The 25272-nt window shown below is 40.8% G+C and overlaps 1 non-coding gene across 1 annotated transcript; it reads left to right on the forward strand.

The window, feature by feature from the left end:
* Nucleotides 1–24091: 24091 nt before the first annotated feature.
* On the forward strand, nucleotides 24092–24164 carry trnam-cau (transfer RNA methionine (anticodon CAU)). Its single transcript has one exon. It is a non-coding gene; the product is annotated as a tRNA-Met (tRNA).
* Nucleotides 24165–25272: the final 1108 nt, after the last annotated feature.

The following is a 25272-nucleotide window of genomic DNA, read 5'->3' on the forward strand; positions in this document are numbered from 1 at the left end:
GCAGTCATTGCACTCTCTCAGGCTGTTTCAGGAAAACAGTGTCCTCTCTGTTATTCTGTTTCTGATTAACAGGTTCTACTCTCTGGGTATATCTCAGAGGGTTATGGCTGTTGTACAAGGCAATGGTACTGATAGGATTAATGCTGGCGACTGCATTAAGCTCCACCCATCTAATGATATCAATAGGATGGTTGGGAAAAGGCAGAGCAACTTAGGATCTTGTGGACTAAAGACTTATATCTATATGCCTCTCAATGCTCTTCATAACAATGATTAACTTACTGATGTAACTTTTACCTGATTGCTATTTTGTAATAAGTGACATCTTGTTGAAGACAGATCCTTCCTTGTTAACACTCACTCATGATGTTCCTCTATCATTGCAAATAAAGTTGCCCTTGAATCCAAGAAAAGAAAGAGAATGAAGGTGGTAGCAAACATCCATAACTAGATGTGTGTGGAGAAGAGTTGGCAGTAGTTGGCATTACAGCACAAGAAAAAGTGACACTGGTAGATGAGGAGAAATAGTTTATCCTTGTCATTGTCACATAGCTATCACTTGTTGTCGTTAATCAGAGCTTTCTCAGCATTATGGATTGAATCTTTGCAAATTGCTTTTGAAATTTTGCAATTTGTTGGGGCTTTTTTGGTAATATTGTTCATGTTTTATCAAGTGCTCTTAATGGATATAAGCAGCTGCATTTTTTAGTTTTCTGTATTTTAAGGTGAACTCAAATAATTAAAGGAAATGATATATACTGAAGACTGTCAGCCGACTGATGAAACTTCAAACCTACCCATCGGAAAAGCCATGTAGTCTTTGAGGTTAAAAGGAAGCATTACCCATGGAGAATTTGATAAAACCAGGAGGCTTTATTTTCCTTACATTGTGTCAGACACTTGGCTGAATGAGAGAACAACACGCAGAGCAAAATAATCATTTTAAGCCCAGCTGGCTGAATCCTATGCTTAAATGTTTGTGCATTTGAGAGAATATGCATGGGAATATGAAGCCATGCTTCTATAATACAGAGAAAAGGTCAGGGAGTTAGGAAGGCCAAAAACCTGTCTGTAAAGAGAGTGGAGTGGGAGAATATAAACTGTGATTGGAGCTTGAAGCCTTCACAGACCTGGAAGTCAAAGAGCCTCTCTCCCGACCTCTCCCTGTCTCTGTCTCAATCCCTCACAAAGACACAGGCAGTCACAAAGAATCAAGTTTGCAAAACTGTCAGTTATGTCAGAGCAAAGTTGCATGTTGATCAGGTGGTGAGTATCTAGTGTAAGTGTCTGTTTGCAAAGAACTAGATTCATTGAATTTGATTGGTGAGTAACTTTACACAACATCCCCGTGTCCAGGTAGGAATAATCTAACAGCAGGCTTAAGGAATGCCCATCCTGTGCCAGTGTTACATGTCAAATTGTGGATGATCGTATGTGCAGTAAGTGTCTCCAAATGCAAAACATTTAAGCTCTTGGTTTGGAAATCTGTGCATTCACGAAACTAAAAACTAAATGGGCGGTACATTTACCAAAGTAGTCACACCACAAATTAAGGCCAAGTAGACAGAGAAAATGGGTGACTGTGGACTGTCTAGATAAACTAGGCTGTGCAGGAGCCCATGAAAACAAGCTCACCCAATAATTGACTTTGCATCTTGAACACTGATGAGGGCAATGGTTCATCTGAGGATTGCAGCAAAAGCTAGATTTATGGGACCACAAGTAGCCCACCTACACAGGTTAGGGTTTGAGGGGGTGTGGAGAAGAGTAGAAGAGCCATAGTGCCATGCTATTCAATTGTTGGAAAATAGGTAGGCATTTCTGTGGTCATAGATACGACTCCAGGATGTATGTTACCTTCCTTACCAAGCATGTCACAGAGGACTGCAAACATTCTATTATGGGAGGGTAAATAACCAGGGGTCATGGTGAACATTGACCCCAACAACACTTGGCACACACACACACTCTCTCCCTCTCTCCAAAACACACACACATACACACACAAATATATATAAGTCTCTGGTATGAATTTGCATCTTCAGATTTGTATTTGCAGATACATTCTATTTTGTTCAAAAAGCGCACAATCTGTAGGAAGTCAATCAATGTAACATTGCATAAATTCCTACTTTGGAAATAGAACCAGTCTGACTCCAGGTTGGGATACAAACAGACTCTAACCTCACACCTGTAATGCATTATCTGAGCTGAAATGTCACTTTTTTTAATCCACTGATAAAATCTTAAGTGATCTTGAAAGAAATTCTAGGATTTACATATTAATCAATCGAAACCTGCAGCCCCGTTCTAAGTGATTATAGACTTAACAGCAATCTAGGTTTGTCTAATACATTGCATCAGTTGAATGACAGTTTGATCTTTTACTATGAAGTCTGTGTCCTATGTACCTGCCCCACTAGCTACTCAATGAAGGAGCAGCACTCCAAAAACTTTTACTTTCAAAACTTGTTGGACAATAACCTGGTATTGCATGATTTTTAACTTTGACCAACAATATAGGTAGAAAGAGGAATAGGATGGTAAAAGCAGAATTTAGAGGGCATGGAAAGAGAATGAAAAGCAAGACCATGTGATGGTGAGTGTAGAAACAGAAGAGTTAGTGAATGATGTTTAACAAAAATGTTTAAGGAGGAAAGGCTTTAGACTTTTGGAGCATTAAGATCAGGTCTGGAGTGGTACAACTTGTACAAAATTGATGAGTTGTTACCTAAACAGGATGGGGAAGTCGTAACAGAAATAAAGAATGCATTGGTGATCATCTTTCACAATTCTATTAATTCTGCCACAGTGCCTGGAAATTGGAAGATTGTAAATGTCACTCTGCTGTTTAAGAAATGAGGCCAAGACAAAATTGTGAACTGCAGATCTGTTAGCCTGATACAGTACGAGGGACAATACTATAATCTATCATTAGGAATATTGGAAAATAATTATCTTATTCAGGAGAATCAACATGGATTAATGAAGGTGAAATTGTTCTGACAAATCTTTTAGAGACTTTGAGCATACTCACAGCAGAGAACCTTGTACAGCTGCGATTTATTTGGATTTCAGAAGACTTCCGGTAATGTGTCACACAAGTTTCTATATAAAGTTAAAAGAGAAAGGATTGAGAGCAATATACTAGAATTGATTGATTCATACAGTTGTAATAAATGAATCTTTCTCAGGATGGCAGGCTGTTAGCAGCAGAGTGCCACAAGGGTCAGTGCTTGGTCTATAGCCATTCACAAACTATGTAAATAATTTGGATGTGGGGACTAATTTTCTGAATGACACAAAACCTGGTGGGAATGTGACTTGTAAGGAGGATGCAAAGAGGTTTCAAGGGGTTTTAGATAGGCTGAGTGAGTAAGCAGGAGTATGTCATACAGAAATTAATGTGGGTATCAACTTTGGAAGGAAGAATGAAGGTGCAGAGTATTTTTTACCTGTGCGAAATTGGAAAGTGTTGATATTTAAAAGGGACCTAAATGTTCTTGTTTCTTAATCACTGAAATGTAGTTATATGGAGAGGCTGGGACTTTTTTCACTGGACCATAGCAGATTGAGCAGTGACCATATGGAGGTTTATAAAATCATGAGGGGCATTGATAAGGTTAAGGGAGGTTAAAATTAGACGGCATAATTTTAAGGTGAGAGGAGGAAAATTTAAAGGGATCTGAGGGGCAACTTTTTCATACAGAGGGTAGTATATATATGGAATGAATTGCCAGAAAGTGATAAGTGCAAATGTGGTTACAATATTTAAAGAACGTTTAGACAGGTACATGAATACAAAAGGTTTAGAGGGGTACAGACCAAATACAGTAAAAATGGAACTAGTTTAATTTTGGAAATTTGGTCAACATGTACAAGTTGGACTGAAGGGTCTGTTTCCATGCTGTATAACTCCATGATTCTATAATTGAAAAGACAAACCACACGCTCACCTTTATTGGAAAGGGATGTGAGTAGAGGAGCAAAGAAGTCTTGCTTCAGTTGTATAGAACACTGGTTAACCTGCACCAGGTGTATGCAATCTTGTCCCTTTACCTGCGGGAATGCGTAAGACATTCATCAGACTGAATCTGGGACAAGACTTGTCTTGAGGCAAGACTGAGAAGAATCAGCCAACACTTTCTGATTTAATTGTCAAATGAGAGGCAATCTCATTGAAACTTATTAAAGTCAAAAATACACAATACCAGGTTATAGAACTTTCAAGAACATTCAGCCTTGGATCTTCGGGTGACCGCCCTCCAAGGCGGACTTTGGGACACACAAAAACACAGAGTCGCCGAGCAGAGGCTGATAGCCGTACTTGGTACCCATGAGGATGGCTTCAACTGGGATGTTGAGTTGATGTTACACTACAGGTGACTCCACTACACTATACACTTTCACACTCGGACACATACGCACTCTCTTAGACCCTCTCTCACACACACACTCGCACTCAGACCCTCACACGGGCATATACTCCCTCACACTCGCGTACATTCTCTCAAGCACACACACTCTTGCACATGTATACTCCATCACACCCCACTTGAGCATACACACACTTTCTGTCTCAAGAGCACATGCACACACCTATGCACACTCTCCCCTGCATACACACACCCCCTCTTATGCACACAGACTCTCTCCCTCACACGTATAAATCTGTGGGGTGAAATTGCATTTATGGATTTGAATTTGCAGGTACATTCAATTTTGTTCAAAAAGCATACAAGCTGGAGACAGTCAATGTGGCATTTTATAAATTCCTACTTTGGAAATCAAACCAGTCTGGCTCCAGGATGAGACACAAACAGACTTGAAACAAGGCCTCACACCTAAAGTGCATTGTCTGACCTAAGGTGTCACCTTTGTTCTGATAAAACCTGAAGTTATCTTGGGCCAGAGATTTACATATTAATCAATGGAAACCTGCACCTCCATTCTAACTGATTAAAGACTTAATGGCCATCTAGGTTTGTTTAATACATTCACATAAGTTGTATGACCCTTTGACATTTTACTATAAATGCTGTGTCCGATGTATTCTCTCTCACTAGTTACCTGAGGAGGGAGCGGAGGGATCCGAAAGCTTGCAATTTCAAATAAACCTGTTGGACTCTAACCCGGTGTCATGTGATTTTTGACTTTGTCCACCCCAGTCCAACACCAGCAACACCACATCAAAACTTGTAAAAGGACATGACAGAGTGGATGCAAAAAAGTTGCTCCCTTTGGCTGGTGGATTTGGAACCAAATTCTGGATTAGTGGTGCTGGAAGAGCACAGCAGTTCAGGCAGCATCCAAATAGCTTCGAAATCGACGTTTCAGGCAAAAGCCCTTCATCAGGAATAAAGGCAGTGAACCTGAAGCGTGGAGAGATAAGCGAGAGGAGGGTGGGGGTGGGGAGAAAGTAACATAGAGTACAATGGATGAGTGGGGGAGGGGATGAAGGTGATAGGTCAAGGAGGAGAGGGTGGAGTGGATAGGTGGAAAAGAAGATAGGCAGGTCGGACAAGTCCGGACAAGTTATGGGGACAGTTACTGAGCTGGAAATTTAGAACTAGGGTGAGGTGGGGGAAGGGGAAATGAGGAAACTGTTGAAGTCCACATTGATGCCCTGGGGTTGAAGTGTTCCGAGGCGGAAGATGAGGCATTCTTCCTCCAGGCCGTTGGTGGTGAGGGAGCGGCGGTGAAGGAGGCCCAGGACCTCCATGTCCTCAGCAGAGTGGGAGGGGGAGTTGAAATGTTGGGCTACGGGGCGGTGTGGTTGATTGGTGCGGGTATCCCGGAGATGTTCCCTAAAGCGCTCTGCTAGGAGGTGCCCAGTCTCCCCAATGTAGAGGAGACCGCATCGGGAGCAACGGATACAATAAATGATATTAGTGGATGTGCAAGTAAAACTTTGATGGATGTGGAAGGCTCCTTTAGGGCCTTGGATAGAGGTAAGGGAGGAGGTGTGAGCGCAGGTTTTACAGTTCCTGCGGTGGCAGGGGAATGTGCCAAGATTGGAGGGTGGGTTGTTTGGGGGCATGGACCTGAGCAGAGGGAACGGTCTTTGCGGAAGGCAGAAAGGGGTGGGGAGGGAAATATATCCCTGGTAGTGGGGTCTGTTTGGAGGTGGCGGAAATGGGAACCAAGTAATACAATTTCAGAACAACAGACAAGCCACTTAAAACTAAGATGAGGAGAACCACCTTCACTCAGAAATTGGTGAACTTTTGGCATTCACAAATTCAGAAGGTGGTTGAAGCTTAGTCATTAAGTGAGTTCAAGATAGAAATTAATAGATTTCTAATGACGAATGACAATAGGGGATGTGGAGATCACATAGGAATATGGCACTGATGTACATAATCTAGAATGGTGGGACAGAGACATGATTGAATGTTCCTGTTCCTATTTACATAATAGAGCACAGAATGGAATTTCAAATGGCCAGACATACAGTGAAATGAAAAGTACTTTTTACACATGAACATAAAGTTGGTGGCCATAAAAGACTAACTGGAACATAACTACATCATGATAGCTAGGACATGGAACATTTCACAGTGCCCCCTCCCAGACCAAATAATCTCCAATAAGGGGAAATCCCTGGAACCATGGAGGAACAAACTGTCTGGATTAATCCTCCCTGACCCTCGCCAGTGAGCAAAATCACATAGTTTTTTTTCGACTTTACCTTCTGAGAGGAATCAAACTGTTTCTAAATTTACCCACCTAAAAAATATGAAGAGTTCTAAAAAAAAGTTAGTTCTTAATTTCTTCACCAAAAGGTTGAGCAATATCTTTCAAAATCCTTTCAGTTTCTATGTGCATCATGTTTCTCTTGCATTACTAAAGTAACAGGTATCAGACAGCACTCAGAACACATGTATTAAGATAAATTATAGTAGCCATCTTAATCTGAAAAGTTAACTCAAACTGGCAAATTGTTAAATTTGCATAATTATGCCAACCGTCAAATAAAAGTTGCTCCAGGAGACAAGACATAAATCAATATAAATCATTGAAGTCAACATGAGTAGAAGTCTGAAACGCTAGAGTATAATATTTGCATAGTCAATATTAGTCATTTTAAGTGCAAGAGGCTAAGTATATATATTTATAACAATGGGCAATGTTATTGTGCACAAGTACTCCCTTGCTACTTCATAGCACCTTAATTTGCTTGGTAGGTCACACACTGAGACAAACAATGACTGTGCTTGGAGAACCATCAACTTAGTGAAAGATGCTCTTTGGTCTGCCTGAAACTCGCTGGTCTTCCAAAATAAGGAGTTGAACCCAGTGGAGTGTTGCTAACTGGTACACTCCAAGGATGAGGACTACGTGCTAAGGGATGCACTAAAGCTTGGGGCAGCTGCAACCAAGGTGCAGTGAGGAAAGATCACTGTCTGAAAAGTTAACCAAAGTTAAATGGGGGTGTGATCAGTTATTGGACTCTCTTCATGCCTCCAATGCATGCAATTACAGTCTGGTTCAAGTAAGAGATGCCTTTGGTTTGTTTGGATAGAGTCAAACTCCAATGTGTGTTTGTTTCCTTAATGTGCTACTGCATAGAGCAAACCTGTGTTTGTGACTATTTATTTTTATGAATAAAGTACATTGTCGAAATTTTTAAAAATTTTCTTGGAATGGTAAATGAGCCACATTAAAAGGCCACACCTTTCCATTTGCCTCTCTGCTGTACGCTTTAACATACTGTATACAATGGCTTGCATTTGTCGTGTTAAACATGAAACAGCCATGCATTGCTTGCATTCAGTTTATTTCCTTTTCAGTCACATACAAGGTATAAGCACAGTCCCAACCAATATCATGACTTACATTTCAAAGCTTGTTGCTATTGTTTCCCTAGTAATTGGCTAAGACATATTTTTGAATATACACTTGTGATGGATCTGATGGCCTGTTACATTTTTGAATGAGGTTGGCAATTTCAGTAGAACCTCAATTATCTGAAAGAGATGGACGGGGAGTATTTTGTTCAGATAATTGATTGTTCAGATAACCGATCTGAATGTAAACAAGCGATAGTGTATGAGTACTAGCTATCTGAACATTTCTCAGTTATCCGGCCATAATGCCGTTTAACCGATAACTGGTCTATCATAAACAAGCAGTAATTTGAGTGGCGATTATCGAACATTTCTCGGTTATCCAGCAATGCACACCATAATGCCATTTTACTGATAACTGAATGCTGAGTTGCCAAATGCCATTTTTACAGGACCTTGAGATCTTGTTCAGATAATCCAAAATTCAGATAACTGATGTTTGGATAATCGAGGTTGTACTGTATATGTTCATGACAAACCTTGGCAGCTGGCTCACAGTGTAGGAAGGAGCAAAGTAAATTTGTTGAATCAAACAAATTGCAATCCTATCAGAAGAATTAAGTGGTCATCATAGATTGTCAAGAAGACATGGGGAAGCAACACACACGGAAGTTTTTAATAAGTAAAAGAGATACAAGTCACAGCATTTTCCGAAATCTTGACAGAAAAAGAACTGAATAAGAAAATGGTCAGTGACTTCATTTCAACACAACAAAGATACAGAGAGGTAAGAAAGAGTACATTTGAGGAAAGATTTGGATCTGAGGACAAATTTGAAAAATTCAAAAGAGCATCAATGGTAAACAGTATGATTGAAAGTACGAAGCTAAAATTATTGAAATTACTTAATAACATACATAGAAAATGAAAGAATTCCAGAGTCCTGATTGCCAATAGATTGAGTTTATTGCATCTTTGCTCAGTGGCAGCAAGTACAGCAAATCAGACATTGCAATTCAGTAAAAGATCAATATTGAGCCAAAATAGTGAAGAATTCCTGCCAGTTTATAAATCAGTGTGGCATTCGGCTCAGAGTATTGCACACACTCCTGGTCTCCAGAGTACAAAGTAACATGGCAGCTATTGCAAGGACAAGGCAGAGAATGATTGAAGGGAATGAAAGGGTCAGATCATTACTAATAATGACACAAATTGAACATGTCCCCATTGGAAGAAGTGAGAGGTAATATTGCCATTTTTTGGATTATTAGGCTGGATAATGCAGGTCACGTCAGGAAATTTGAATATATCCAGAATCGTGGAACAAGAGCCGACATTGAATGCCTAAGAAATGCAGCTGTGCCTGATGTTTAAGCTCTTCTTTGATTTAATTAGGACATTTCTTGACAACCGCTAGGTGCTAAGAGCTAAATTGGCAGTTACATTAGGAGCACTTGATGAAATGCAAAAGCCCATTGGCTGAACATGCACCATTTTCCAAAACAATCTCCCTGAAAAGTTCCATGTGTCTTTACAATCATAAAACCTCTCAATCAATGCGCTTTGGAAAAGATGCGTTTCTGTACAATGATGAGTGTGTTTGATTAATTGGAATTAGAGAACGATAATGATAAAATAAGGATTAAATGTGATACAGGATTGTCACTCAAAGTTCACCTTATTGTATGTGCTTCAAAACCTATTATTTCAAGAAAATTCTAACTATTGCTTAGTCACTAAATCACAACAGGTTTGTTTGGCAGATGATACTTATAGATTTTCATTTTCATTATATCCAATACCAAGGGGGAAACGTTAGAACATGATGTCATCCCAGGAGTTGTTGACAAACTTTTCAGCAAACATTTGGTATTACAAAAAGAAATGACAAAATATTGACTGTGAACAGGCAAAAATATCAATGTAAAAATTAATTACCAGAATGTTTAACCTGGTTGAGAGGGAAAACAGTATTATCAGTGTCAAATAAAGTCAACGCCTGGCTGAAAGTAAAGCTTGGTATAATCCATATAAGTAGCTTTGTTTGAATGGCTTTGACCTCCATGCACTGACTTTCACGGATGTACTTTTCCATAGTTAGTCAAACTTTTTGGTTTACTATTCAATTGGTGGCTGGCGTCATTGGCAAACTTGTAATCATTATATATTTTTAGCGTACTTAGACTGACAATTTCAAAACAATTAACCGTGAGGCATATGAATCACTTAAACACAATAAGAGCAATGAATCGTGAAGAATATGGTAATTTGCAATTTAACAAGCAACAGATGTGCTAGCACATTTACCTCAGAAACTTTTCTGACTGATAAAATGAAAGAAGCCTTCTTTCACCAGCTAATTGCCTCACTATAGAACAAAGCTCCTAAAACTGTGGTGGCAAATTCTGTTCAAAAGGTGCTAACACACTGTTTTTGCATTAATGTTCTATCAACCCATATCTGTACTAATCCTAACAGTGTTATCTGGTAAATTTGATAAATTAAATAACATGAGTTTTAAATCAACACCTTTTTTTGACCTTGATTTTTGGAAAAGATTTAGAGGGACAGTGCAAATGACAGTCTGTTGATACTGTATTTAGGCCACAGTAAAGATTATATTGGCTTGAACAATAAACATTGCGAAAACATTGGCATGTGTAATGAAATCATCTCCTCTGTAACATGGCCTGTATCTTCTGTTTGCTACACTGCAAGTTTCTCCTGGCATTAGGGAACGCTGATTGGTGTACCTGAAAGCTGGCATCATACACTGTTGTTTTGATGTTAATTCAAGTCAAGTTTGGGTGATAAAGGTTTCAGTAAAACTGGAGAATCTGGAGAATGGATTAAAACAGGAATCATGCAGCCACCTTCTCAACTCTTTCAAGTTCACTGTGAGTCCTCTGCTTGAGTACATTTCAAAAGTGCCCAGATTCTGTATTAATCTTCCTGGTATTTAATAAACTGCTCTGGATTATTGAAAGAGTTATAGGAGAATGGCTGTGAAAGCCACAATTCATAATATTAAAAAATAGCAGCCTGCTGATTAATACACTGCACACTTGCTGAAAACATACATGCACACTGCTCCTTTGTTGCTGAGTTCAGTGTGACTATCATAGAATTCAGGTTTGCTTGTTGTAAATGTTTTTCATGCAATGCAGATATCGCTGGGCAGGCCAACATATATAGTGCATTCTTAACTGTCCAGAGGGCAGTTAGGGGTCAACCACATCGCTTTGGGTCTGGAGTCACATGTAGACCAGACCAGACAAGGTCTGTGGGTTTCCATCCCCAAATGGCATTTGTCAACTGACAATGTTTACATGGTCACCACTGGGCTAATTTTTTTATTCCAGATTTATTTTTATTCAAAGCAAATTTCATCATCTACTGTGGTAGATTTCAAACTCATGTTCCCTGGGGTTCGAGATCACGAGGCTAGTGATGTTACTGGATAATACTACATTAAGAGTCAATATTGCCATGGGTTTGGGGTCATATGCAGGTCAGATCAGGTAAGGATGGCAAAATGCCTGCCCGAAGAGACATTAGAGACCTATTTGAGCTTTTACCATGTTCCTGGTTTCTGTCCTTTTAAAACTTCAGCTAGTTTAGCTTCAGTTCTGTACTTTGGAGTACGTTTTGCTATGTCAGTAGATGGCGTACTAGAATGAAAACCTACAACTGAAATTTGTTATTACCATAAGATTGCCACTTTATTCTTCACATTGAGTAGGAAAGGTTAGGAAATAAAATTAAAACCGTGTGCGATGATCCCATTAGAGACCGGCAACTTGTTTTGAAATCTGAAAACATAGGCACTTAACCAAAAGAAAAGAGGTTTAACATTTCACGGTTCAATTTTTTTTAAAAGCAAACAAGAAAAAATATCAAAAAATAGTCAATCTTTAACAGTCAATTATGTTAAAGATAATCAAGTACACCTCCACTCTAAAGCAAACATTTTAACTCAACTACATCCTTTTGGCATACAACCCTAATAAGCTCAAGAAAGACTCTTACTAGCAATTGGAAGATGAACCATTTCTTCTCAGTATTGTATCAAAGATACATATCAGGATTGAGATTTCTTGGATCTTCTATTTAAAAAAGCATGGAACAGTACAGCACAGTACAGGTCCTCTGGCCCTTGATGTCGTGTCCACCTTTTACCCTACTCTAATCAGAATAACCTACGTACCCTTCATTGTACTATGTGCCTATCCAAGAGTTGCTTAAACGTACCTAATGTATTTGGCTCTATTACCACTGCTGGCAATGCATTCCACGCATCCACCACTCTCAGTAAAGAACCTACCTTTGACATCTCCCCTAAACTTTCCACCAATTATCTTAAAATATTGCCCCCTTGTGATAGATATTTCTGCCATGGGAAAAAGTCTCTGTCTATCTACTCTATCTATGCCTCTCAATATCTTGTGCCCCTCTACCAAGTCACCTCTCATCCTTCACTTCAATAAGAAAATCCCTAGCTCCCTCATCCTTTCTTCATAAGACATGCCCTCCAGTCCAGGCAGCATCCTGCTAAACCTCCGTTGCCCCTCTCGAAAGCTTCCACATCTTTCCTATTATGCGGCGATCAGAACTGAACATAACATTCCAAGTGTGGTCTAACCAGGACTCTCTAGAGCTGCTGCATAACTTGGTGACTTTTAAATTCATCCCTCTACTAATAAAAGCCAACATTCCATACGCCTTCTTAACAACCCTACCAAACTGGGTGGCAACTTTGATGGATCTATAGACATGGATCCCAAGATCCCACTGTTCCTCCACACTGCAAGAATCCTGTCTTTAACCCTGCAATCAGCATTCAAATTTGATCTTCCAAAGTGAATGACTTCATACTTTTCCAGGTTGAACTCTATCTGCCACTTATCAGCCCAGTTCTGCATCCTGTCAATGTCCCATTGTAACCTACAACAGCCCTCCACACTATCCACCACTCCACCGACCTTCATGTCATTGGCAAACTTACTAACCTACCCTTCCACTTGCTCATCCAAGTAATTAATAAAAATCACAAAGAGCAGAGGTCCCAGAACTAATTCCTGTGGAACACCACCAGTCACCAAGCTCTAGGCTGAATGTTTCCCTTTTACTACCATCCTCGTCTTCAACGGGCCAGCCAATTCTGTAGCCAGACAGACAGACTTCCCTGTATCAAGAGTGCGATGCTTTCCTGATGAAGGGTTTATGCCCGAAAAGTCGATTCTCCTGCTCCTCAGATGTTGCCTGACCTGACGTGCTTTTCTAGCACCACACTCTCAACTCTGGTCTCCAGCATCTGCAGTCCTCACTTTCTCCAAGGTTTCCCTGTGTCCCATGCCTCCTTACTATCTGAATGAACCTACCATGAGAAATCTTATCAAATGCCTTGCTAAAATCCATGTACACCACATTCACTGCTCTACCTTCATCAACGCGTTTTGTCACATCCTCAAAGAATTCAATAAGGCTGATAAGGCATGACCTCCCCCTCACAAAACATTTATTTCCAGCAATGTTGCTCCTCCAAATATCCCACTGTTTCAGACTCCCAGTTCAAACCATTATCAGTAAGCATAGCCATCTCATGTCAGAACTCTCAAGTCTAATTTCTTTAACTCTAGAACCTTACATTTTAAACTGTTTTTGCATATCTCAGCCCAGCTATACCAGAGGCCTAATGTATCTTTACCAGTCATTTGCTGAGTAAGACGTTTACATCTTCTTAGCCAGCAGACAAATTCCTTTGAATCTTGCTTGAAAGATCTGTTTCCCGCTCTACAGCCAGATTAACATCCTTGAAAGAGAACCAAACACAGGCCCATATTTTGGCCTCCTAGATGGGTATGCGGGATCAGGAAAATTCCTGGTTCAAATGTAGTACTTCAGAAGACGCAGCCTCAATTGATTACAATTTTGCTTTAGATGAGGGGGATGCATGCTCCTTGCTACACGGAAAAATGTACAGCTGAAATAATTACATCCTGCCCATTGTCTCCCTGCCTTGGAAAAAATAAAATCTTACAGAAGCAGGGGTGAGACTCCCAGATCCAGAGTCCGAGTGCTATTTTTCCTAAGGCATAAAATGTCTCCATAACTCCACAAAAATTGGGATCATATTCTATTCTTCTTATATAGTTATTGTTGATCCTTTCTCTGTTGTTTACATCCCAGGCAACTTGTACACTTCTGGAAAAATAATCTTTTTACAAGAAATCGTCTCCCAGAGAAATGTAACTCTGAAAATGCATCAAGGCATGTAGTTTATATGATGCAGCAATAATGACACCACCTAAAAAAAATATTGGTTTCTGGTCGGGATACACAATGACTTCAGTATAAACACAGCCAGTGTGAGATCTGCCAGAAGCTACTGAAACTGAAAAACAAACTCTAGCAGTCTAATGCATTTCATGTCTCACCATCATTAAACATTGAATGAACAGTCAGAAACTCCAGTCACAGGATTAGAGATGTGGACATCACAGGAAGAGACCATTTAGCCCGTTATGACTGTGTAGGCATTTTAAAAGAGTTATCCAAGTATCCTGCTTTGTTCTTTTCTCAAAATCCTTCATTTTCTTTTTCCTTTTCCAGCACATCTCCAATTTCCTTTGATAATTGACTATTGAAACTGCTTCTACTGATATATCAGACAGTACATGCCAGATCATCACGACTCAACCATATAAACATTTGCTTCACCTTCCCTACAGTTTTGCCTATTATCTTAAATCAATGTCATTTGGTCACTCATCATCCTGTCAGGAACAATAGGGTCTCCTTATTTTCTCTAACAAAAGCCATCATTATTTTTCATACTTCACAAAACCTGTCTTTCCACTTCACCACTTCAAAGGGAACAATTTCAGCTTCACAATTCTTTCCAGATAATTGAAGTCAGTCAGTGATGCCACCATATGTAGTAAATCTTGGCAATCGCTCTAAAGCTTTGGCATCCTTCCTAACATCTGATACTCAAAATTGGACACGATACTCCAGCCAAACACAAGTCTGTGATTTATTGTGGATAACAACATTCTGGGACATGAACTCAATGCTCAATAGAGAGGCAAATATCCAGTGAAAGGTTTGATCATCTGATATACGTCCTTCCGGAATATGTTTTTATTTCCCTCTACACCCCCATTCCACCTGGGAACAATAGTTAAAAAAATTCCTAAGCCCTCTGTAAGATTTCACTCCTCCCAGTACCTAAATACAACTATTTGATTCCACAGATGTGCAGACTGTGAATAGGAGATAAATGTGCATTCCTATTTCAAACCATTACCTTTTTCTGTTTGTACTGTGCATGGTCCAAAGCAAAATAATGCTTGGGCAGAGTGTGACAAATGGATGAGAAACATTGTGTTTCTGGCATAGATATCTTGGAATATTCATATGAAGTAACAGACACCCATCATTAACCAGCACTATAGCCATAAAACAGTTATAATTTGTGGGGAAGGAATGTAACACATAGTGAAATACAAAGTTATGCCTTGTGACAGTCGGTGTATCCGCCTTCATTATTATTGGACAGACTGAATATGCATGTTATGGTTTTAATGGATTTCAGAAATATCTTGGGAATAGATAAGAAATTTGATGAAGGGTAGAAAACATCAGAAGAATTATATTGTGGTTGAGGTAAATGGGAAGTGTCTTGGGTTTATTATTGGAAACGTTACAGGTTCTAATTTACTTCATCGGCTTGGAATCTCAAAACTCAAGTCAGGGAGAGGTTGAATAGGCTGGGACTATTTTTCCTGGAGTGTCGAAGGCTGAGAGGTGACCTGATAGAGATGCACAATCCAAAGATGTGCAGGTCAGGTGAATTAGCCATGCTAAATTACCCATAGTGATAGATGCATTAGTCAGGGGTAAATATAGGCTAGGGGAATGGGTCTGGGTGGAGTACTCTTCAGAGGGTCAGTGTGGACTTGTTGGGCTGAAGGGCCTGGTTCCATACTGTAGGGAACCTAATCTAATCTGATGTATAAACCATGAGGGATGCGGATAGGGTGAATACTTAAGGTCTTTACCCCAGGGTGGGGAAGTCCAAAACTAAAGGGCATAGGTTTAAGGTGAGAGAGGAAAGATTTAAAAGGGACCTAACGGGCAACTTTTTCATGCAGTCTGTGGTGCCTGTATAGAATGAGCTGCCAGAGGAAGTGGTGGTGGCTGGTACAATTACAACATTTAAGAGGCATCTGGAGAGGTATAGTAATAGGAGGGGTTTAGAGGGATATGGGTCAAATGCTGGCAAATGGGACTAGATTTATTTAGGATATCTGGTCAGCATGGACTAGTTGGACTGAAAGCTCTGTTTCCTTGTTGTACAACTCTATGACTTTTTAATTGGTGATATTTGCAAGTGATACCACATTAAGAGAACCAATAAGACATCAGTTCATAAAAGAAATTCAAGGAAGTGTGTTATTGGACAGAAAAATAGTGAATTAACAATGTAAACAAGTATAGAGTTCTCTTAAGATTTTCAAATCAGTACTCAATGAAAATTTTCTCCCATTGGCATTGCAGCACACATGGTCTCCCTGAAAAAACTGTGGATGCTGAGTTAACTGGAGCTTGGTAACTCATTTTTTTTAAGGTAAGGACATCAAGGGACCTACAGCAGGTGAATAGAGCTAAAGTAAAACCAAAAAGAGCTTGGGTAATTCAGCAGGTCTGGCAGTTCTGAAGAAGAGTCACATTGGATTTGAAACGTTAACACAGATCCTTTTTCCACAGATGCTGCTAGACTGGCTAGGTTTCTCTAGAGCTTCCTGTTTTTATTTCAGACCTTCGGAATGGTATGGTGGTTAGCACTAATACCTCACAGTGCCAGGGACCTGGGTTTGATTCCAGTTTTGGGTGATGGTCTTTGTAGAGTTTGCATATTCTTCCCAATGCATGGGTGTTGTTTCACAGTCCAATGATGTGCAGGTTAGCCATTGTGAATACTCCATGTTTGGTTACAGGGATTGGGGGAGCATGATGGCCTGGGTGGGACCCTCTTCAGAGGATGATTCAAGAGATTGAATGTCCTCTTTCTTCACGGTAGGGATTCTTGGATCTCTGGTATCTGTAGTACTTTACTTTTATTTGAACAGAACTGAAGTGTGGATCAACCATGATCTGATTGAATGGCACAGTTGTCTGATACAACAGTGAGTCCAGATGGTATAACGTCTTTGGTACTTGCTACTTCTGACAGTTGTTCTCTGTTTCTGCTTACTCTCTGCTATACTACGTATCAAGGCGGATGAAGAACACGAAGAGAATTTTAAAACAAACATTCTGACTGCACCGATACTGTGATTTTGCAGCCACCAGCATGTGAGAAAGTATCTCGGCTCCTCACTACCAGATTACCCACATTAAATGTTACAAATTAGAATTTTTGTGCTCCCTTCACAGCATTCCTCATGACAGTCAAATATCAACAATCCAGAAAGTAATGAATATGAACGACTATGCACAAGATAAATGCAACAATACACTACAAACTGAAAACTGCAGCAACAGGTCCAAGGCGGGCAGAAACTTGGCAGAAATGCCAGACCACGCAAATAGATGGCAAGTAATATTCAATTCCTGGCGGCATTAACCTTTATCCTGACAGCAATTTCTAAAGCACTACTTCAAACATGCTCCATGCTGACTGATTGTATTTAAGCTTTGTCAAAACCTTCGAGCCATAGGCAAAGGGGTTGCAAACAAATTTGCGTATGCAAAACTCTTGCTGCTGACTTCAGTTTCTTGAATTATTCATTGCTATCCCTTAGCATTCCTTTTTACTTTATAGTCCAATTTGCTTTCTCTGCTAGGCATTCACAATGCTATTATGTACAGCTGATTTCAAATCTGCAATTAGTTAGATTAGACTAGAAATTCCCATTCTCAAATATCATTAGACGCCTCAATATTTAAAAATGTATTTCAACTACTTAAACTAATAATTTGAGACTAAGCATGTAAAGGCTGGATCATTAAGAACTGAATTCACAATTCTTTTTAAATCATGATAAAATCAATAGAAGGTCATTTATTATGGCCATTAATTTCACTTGAAGGCAGTGCTAATGTTTGTGATAGATGAGTGCTAATTTCATAATTAATCAAATAGAACTTGCAATGTAAAGTGCCAGGCATAACCTACAATGCAGAACTAGATTAGTGTGAAAGGAAATCAGATAGGTTTAATGTTTTCACACAGAAAGTATTTAGGGTATGGTAGGCACTGCCTGGAAGGAGGTAGGTAAAACTGAGTGATGCAAGAGCTCATTAGATTACGATGTGGATAGAAATGGTATGCAGGGATATGGGGAAAGGGCAGGAGGTTGACACTAGGAAACAGAAGATGCCATGGGCTGAATGACCTCCTTTCTATGCCATAGCAAATCTGTGAGGTCAGATTTCTTAGCAATTTTGAAACACTGAAAGCAGCAGAGTGTGTTAGCAAGTAAAATAACCAGACCAAAAGCTTGCACCAATTAAGATGCAATTTTGAAAGAAGTAGTCGAGTAGAGGATTCTTCTAGTCAAAAATGTAATTGATAACAGCCTCAGTGCAAGGAACATTGAAGAAAGTTGGAATTCCTCCAAGCGACAATGTCTTGTGTCTTGTTTTATTGATGGTCAGGTCGTTGTCCACCATTAGTATCACATTTTTGGACCTTAGATTTCAGATAATCATATATAATCAAATGAGAATATGAGGAGCAGAATTGCTCCTATTGGAAAAATAGCAGGAATAAAACTACAAACAGAAATAAATTGTCAGCATTCCAATGTTATGTTCTCATTTATGAAAATAGATTGATCCCAATCACAGTACTATGGTCAGTTGTGGGCACGAAGACATTTTAGGAAGACAGAAAGATATGGAGAGAAGATATTTACTAGAATAGTTCCAGGAATAAGAGGTTACCACTGTCGATAGATTGGAGTAGGTAAGGTTGTAGTCTTTAGAACATAGATAATTGAGAGGAGATTTGTTAAAATTGTTTACATTCATGAAAGATTCAGGTAAAGGAAGGACAGATTGTTTCCAAAGTCTGAACAGCCAGCACTAAGATTTAAGGTGCTTGTCAAGAGCTCAAGAGATGTAATGAAGAGACACCTTTTTAACACAATGGTGTTTGGATTTAGTTGGTGTGATGATACTGCTGAGTACTGATTCAATTGTGGCTTTCATTGGGCAATTGTGTAAATATCTGAAAGACCGTGGGCGGCACGGTGGCACAGTGGTTAGCACTGCTGCCTCACAGCGCCAGAGATCTGGGTTCAATTCCCGCCTCAGGCGACTAACTGTGTGGAGTTTGCACGTTCTCCCCGTGTGTGCGTGGGTTTCCTCCGGGTGCTCCGGTTTCCTCCCACAGTCCAAAGATGTGTAGGTCAGGTGAATTGGCCATGCTAAATTGCCCGTAGTGTTAGGTAAGGGGTAAAGGTAGGGGTATGGGTGGGTTGCGCTTCGGCGGGGCGGTGTGGACTTGTTGGGCCGAAGGGCCTGTTTCCACACTGTAAGTAATCTAATCTAAAGAAAAGGTGCTGTAATATGCGAGGGGTGAGATGTAGGTGGGACTAAGAAGATTATCCTTTGAAAAACTTATATGGATTTGATAGATTGAATGGCCTTCTTTTGTGCTGTGCTATTCTGTTAGGGGATTGGATAGCTCAATTGGCTGGCAATGCAGAATGATGCAAACAGTGAAGGTTCAGTTCCCACACCAGGTTATCATGAAGGACTTTCCTTCTTCATCTCTTCCCTCACCTGAGGCATAGTGACCCTCAGCTTAAACCATCTCTCACCCTCTGTCTCTGCCTCTCTCTTTCTCTCTCTGTCTAGAGGGAGCATACCATAAGACATAGGAGCAGAAATTAGGCCATTCATCCCATCAAGTCTGCTCTGCCATTCAATCATGACTGATAAGTTTCTTAATCCCATTCTCCCACTTTCTCCCCATAACCCTTGATACTCAAGAACCTATCTCTGTCTTAAATATACTCAATGACTTCGCCTCCACAGCCTTCTGTGGCAATGAATTCCAAATATTCACCACACTCTGGCTGAAAAAGTTTCTCCATATCTTCGTTCTAAACACTCTTCCCCTTACTCTAAGGCTGTGCCCATGAGTCCCAGTTTCTCTTACTAATGGAAACATCTTCCTATCATCCACTCTCCCCAGGCCATTAAGTATTCTGTCAGCTTTCAGAGGGAACAGCCCTGTAATCAAGTAAGACTTTAGTGACCTTACCTTTACTTGACTATTCCATGATACAATGAAGGTACTATAAATACATTTCCCATTATGTAGTTTTATAAAATATAAAATGTCATAGGTGCTGAAAATAAACTCAGAAAATGGATCAAACACCATAACATACATCAGTATATTTGGCCACAATTCAGTTAAATCTTAAGCATAGACCCTTACTGAGAAAAGAAAGATAACCTATGATATTGAATACAGGGCAGTCCCTGGACTGCTAACAAATTTCACTTGAGCTTGTTCGCAAGTCAATTTTGTACATAAGTCAGAATATGATGCTGGACAACATAAAAAAATCCATTTGTAAATATGTTGGATCTTTGTTAATTTTTTAAATTAATATTAATACACCCCTGGAATTGCGGGACTACCTTCTGCTGAAAGACTGGAGCGGCTGGGCTTGTATACCCTTGAGTTTAGAAGACTGAGAGGGGATCTGATTGAGACATATAAGATTATTAAAGGATTGGACACTCTGGAGGCAGGAAACATGTTTCCGCTGATGGGTGAGTGCCGAACCAGAGGACACAGCTTAAAAATATGGGGTAGACCATTTAGGACAGAGATGTGGAGAAACTTCTTCACCCAGAAAGTGGTGGCTGTGTGGAATATTCTGCCCCAGAGGGCAGTGGAGGCCCAGTCTCTGGATTCATTTAAGAAAGAATTGGATAGAGCTCTCAAGGATAGTGGAATCAAGGGTTATGGAAATAAGGCAGGAACAGGATACTGATTAAGGATGATCAGCCATGATCATATTCAATGGTGGTGCAGGCTCGAAGGGCAGAATGGCCTACTCCTGCACCTATTGTCTATTGTCTATTGTCTCTGCACAGGATTATATTCATAAATAGGAGCATTTCGTAGAGGATGTTTGTAAATCAAGACGCCTGTACTCTCTCTAAAAGGAAGAGAAAGATAAAGGAATATTATTTAACATTCAGCACATTCACGGTCAAAAAGTAGGATTTAATCATCCAAACTCTCTTGTTCTGCCTGGCAACACCACTTTAATTTTTTAGCTTTTCAGTTAAAAAGAAGAGGAAGACTTGAGGGAAACAGCAAATTAAGGGAAGTTAGATGTAAAAACCAAAAAAGTCAAGCCAGCAAAAGCAGCTAATGAGCTGCTGTGAGTTAAATCTGGTAGTGCCAGCTGAACACTGAGTGTTGTCTATGATTCAGTCACTACCACTCTTACCTCTTGGGTCAAAGTGCGTGGGCTCATATTTCAGTGCAGAGACTTGAACGCAAGTTCATTCAAGGCTGTCATTGCAGTGCTGTACTGAGGATATGCAGGCTTTTTGCACAAGACGTTAACAGAAACTTTCTCTGTTTTCTCAAGTGGCCACAACAGATACCATGGCATTATTTCAAACAAAGAGCAGAGGAGTAATGTATCTATCTCTCAGTCCGTCATTTAAATTCAAGTCGCACTTTATAGTCAGCATTACGTAATAGATGATGGAAGGCATTAAAATGGTGACTGTTAGTGGCTAGATTTTGGATAGTGGGATAACATTGACTTATTCAATTGTAATATGGCTGATAGTGAATTGACAGCCCATCTTACAATGCTCAGTCAGCTTTATTTTCAATGAGAGGGAAGTAAAATAAGTTGCCAACTGACGATGACACACTTTACACAATTGCATTAGATCAATTCTATCCAAATATAGGGCAAGTCAGCAATTTGACCATAACTGCAGGAGCATTCAGCAGCCAATTACAAGTCCTGCAGGTAATTGTAAAGAATTCATTGCAGAATGCTTTCAGAAACATAACATTGTGGAACATGACTTTATAACGAGGCTTTACACAGATAATCATAACATGAGTGCTTGCATACTGTTTCAGTAAAGGCCATTCACATGCCCTAGCTACTCTTCCTAATAGAGTCAAAAAGTGTGGCACTGGAAAAGCACAGCTGGTCAGGCAGCATCTGAGGAGCAGAAGAGTCAATGTTTCAGGCATAAGCCCTTCATTAGGAATGTGGGGGGTGGGGGGGAGGGGCCTTAGAGATAAATAGGACGGTAGGAGGAGGGTAGCTGGGAAGGCAATAGGTAGATGCAAGAGGAGGGTGACAGCGATAGGTCGGAGCAGAGAGGTGGGAAGGAAGATGAACAGGTAGAACAGGTCAAGACGATGGCGCTGAGTTGGAGAGTTGGATTAGATTAGATTTCCTACAGTGTGGAAACAGGCCCTTCGGCCCAACCAGTTCACACTGACCCTCTGAAGAGTAATGTGCCCAGACCCATTTCCCTCTGACTAATGCACCTAACACTATGGGCAATTTAACATGGCCAATTCACCTGACCTGCACATCTTTGGACTGTGGGGTGAAACTGGAGGAAACCTACTCAGACACAGGGAGAACGTGCAAACAGACAGTTGCCGAGGCTGGAATCGAACCTCGGACCCTGGCGCTGTGAGGCAGCAGTACTAACTACTGTGCCACTTTACCACTCATCTGGGATGATGTGGGTGGAGAGGAGATAATGAAACTGATGGAGTTGACATTGGTGCACTGGGAGGGTCCCAGGGCAAAAGCTGAGGTGTTTTTCCTCCAGTTGTCGGGTGGCTTGGAGTTGGCAGTGGAGGAGGCCCAGGACTTGCATTTCCTTGACAGGGGAGGTCATGCCTGACAAATTTGTTGGAATTCTTTGAAGAGGTGACAAGTAGGTTAGACCAGGGAAACCCAGTGGATGTGGTCTATCTAGACTTCCAAAAGGCCTTTGATAAGGTGCCACACGGGAAGCTGCTGAGCAAGGTGAGGGCCCATGGTGTTCGAGGTGAGCTACTGGGATGGATTGAGGATTGGCTGTCTGGCAGAAGGCAGAGAGTTGGGATAAAAGGTTCTTTTTCGGAATGGCAAGCGGGGACGAGCGGTGTCCCGCAGGGTTCAGTGTTGGGGCCACAGCTGTTCGCATTATATATTAATGATCTGGATGAAGGGACTGGGGGCATTCTAGTGAAGTTTGCAGATGATACGAAGTTAGGTGGACAGGCAGGTAGTACTGAGGAAGTGGGGAGGCTGCAGAAGGATCTAGACAGTTTGGGAGAGTGGTCCAGGAAATGGCTGATGGAATTCAACAGGAACAAATGCGAGGTCTTGCACTTTGGCAAACAGAATAAAAGCATAGACTACTTTCTAAATGGTGAGAAAATTCGTAAAGCCAAAGTACAAAGGGATCTGGGAGTGCTAGTCGAGGATTCTCTAAAGGTCAACATGCAGGTTGAGTCCGTGATTAAGAAAGCGAATGCAATGTTGTCACTTATCTCAAGAGGGTTGGAATATAAAAGCACCGTTGTACTCCTGAGACTTTATAAAGCTCTAGTTAGGCCCCATTTGGAGTACTGTGTCCAGTTTTGGTCCCCACACCTCAGGAAGGACATACTGGCACTGGAACGTGTCCAGCGGAGATTCACACGGATGATCCCTGGAATGATTGGTCTAACATATGAGGAACGGCTGAGGATCCTGGGATTGTATTCATTGGAGTTTAGAAGATTAAAGGGAGACTTAATAGAGACGTACAAGATAATACATGGCTTGGAAAGGGTGGACACTAGGAAATTGTTTCCGTTAGGTGAGGAGACTAGGACCTGTGGACACAGCCTTAAAATTAGAGGGGGTCAATTCAGAACAGAAATGCGGAGACACTTCTTCAGCCAGAGAGTGTTGGGCCTGTGGAATTCATTGCCGCAGAGTGCAGTGGAGGCCGGGATGCTAAATGTCTTCAAGGCAGAGATTGATAGATTCTTGTTGTCTCGAGGAATTAAGGGCTACAGGGAGAATGCAGGTAAGTGGAGTTGAAATGCCCATCAGCCATGATTGAATAGCGGAGTGGACTCGATGGACCAAATGGCCTTACTTCCACTCCTATGTCTTATGGTCTTATGGTTGCTTTGTCCTAGATGGTGTCAAGCGTCTTGAGTGTTGTTAATAGCTGCACCCATCCAGGCAAGTGGGGAATATTCCAGCACACTCCTGACTTGTGCCTGTCGGCTGGCCTTCTTAGCGCAGTAGGCAGCGCGTCAGTCTCATAATCTGAAGGTCCTGAGTTCAATCCTCAGAGAAGGTAAGACTGTGGCCTTTGTCACCTTGTAGATAAGGGACAGGCGATAGGGAAAGCAAATTGGTTAATAATCCACACAGGTTTGTCCTATCCTGAAAGAAGCTGAGGACACAAATATTGAGTGACATAGTTGCCTTGTTTCCAAATAGTTGGATCATTCCTTTGGAGATTGTCTGCCGATCTCCTTGAAGCGTAAACGACTGACTCGTGACCAGGCATCGAATATCCATCGGTTCCAGGAGGCGCTGTGGTCTTTGTATGATAGTTACTGGTTTAAAGGTGAGCACAGCTAGTCTACTGGTGGTGTAATCTGATCTGCCTTATTTACTCCTTGGCACCTTTTTCAAAGCAATTCAAATGAATCAATGAAAAGAACCTCAATAATTTGCTGTTTAGTGTCAGCAACGAACAGTCAGAGGAAAAGCATCACATTTACAACTGTGTGAAAGATATGTCAAAGCAATTCACAGCTGTGAAATGCAGTGTACCAAGATCATCCTCTCAAAGCAGCATTCCTGATGAAGGGCTCTTGCCCGAAACGTCGATTCTCCTGCTCCTCAGATGCTGCCTGACCTGCTGTGCTTTTCCAGCACCACTCTCTCAACCCCAAAACAGCAGCTTAACAGAGCAGCAGATTATTTTTCACAGATGCAGTTTGAATTAATGTTGATCAGGACACCAGGACAACTCTCATTCCATACTGTTGGGATTCTATGAAATATTATGATGAAACATAAAACTCAGCCACTCCTCCTAAACTAGCATCACAGGGCCATTCTCCAATCAAAACCTAATTACTGAATGTGCAAATTTCACCATGGCTTTCTCAGAACAACGTCACTGACATCGCAGTTCCAGGCTGTCCAATCAATTCAGCAGGATGACAGGCTCACTAAGTTTCTAATTAAAGGCACCGTACAATGGGTTGCAAGGTTTCACTTTGATTTCAGAGGGTCCATCAAGCACAGTAAAGAGAGAGTAGGTATGAAAAGGTCATTCACCGAGTCTCTCACTCATACCTGGAGGTTCTCCTGTGCAATTTAAAATGTCTCCAATGCAATGAAATTTCGAAAGGACAACTTCTCCAACCATGGAGGGAAGAGACTGAGGAACT

This window comes from Chiloscyllium punctatum, chromosome 15 (assembly GCF_047496795.1).
Source record: "Chiloscyllium punctatum isolate Juve2018m chromosome 15, sChiPun1.3, whole genome shotgun sequence".
Classification (NCBI taxonomy): Eukaryota; Metazoa; Chordata; class Chondrichthyes; order Orectolobiformes; family Hemiscylliidae; genus Chiloscyllium; species Chiloscyllium punctatum.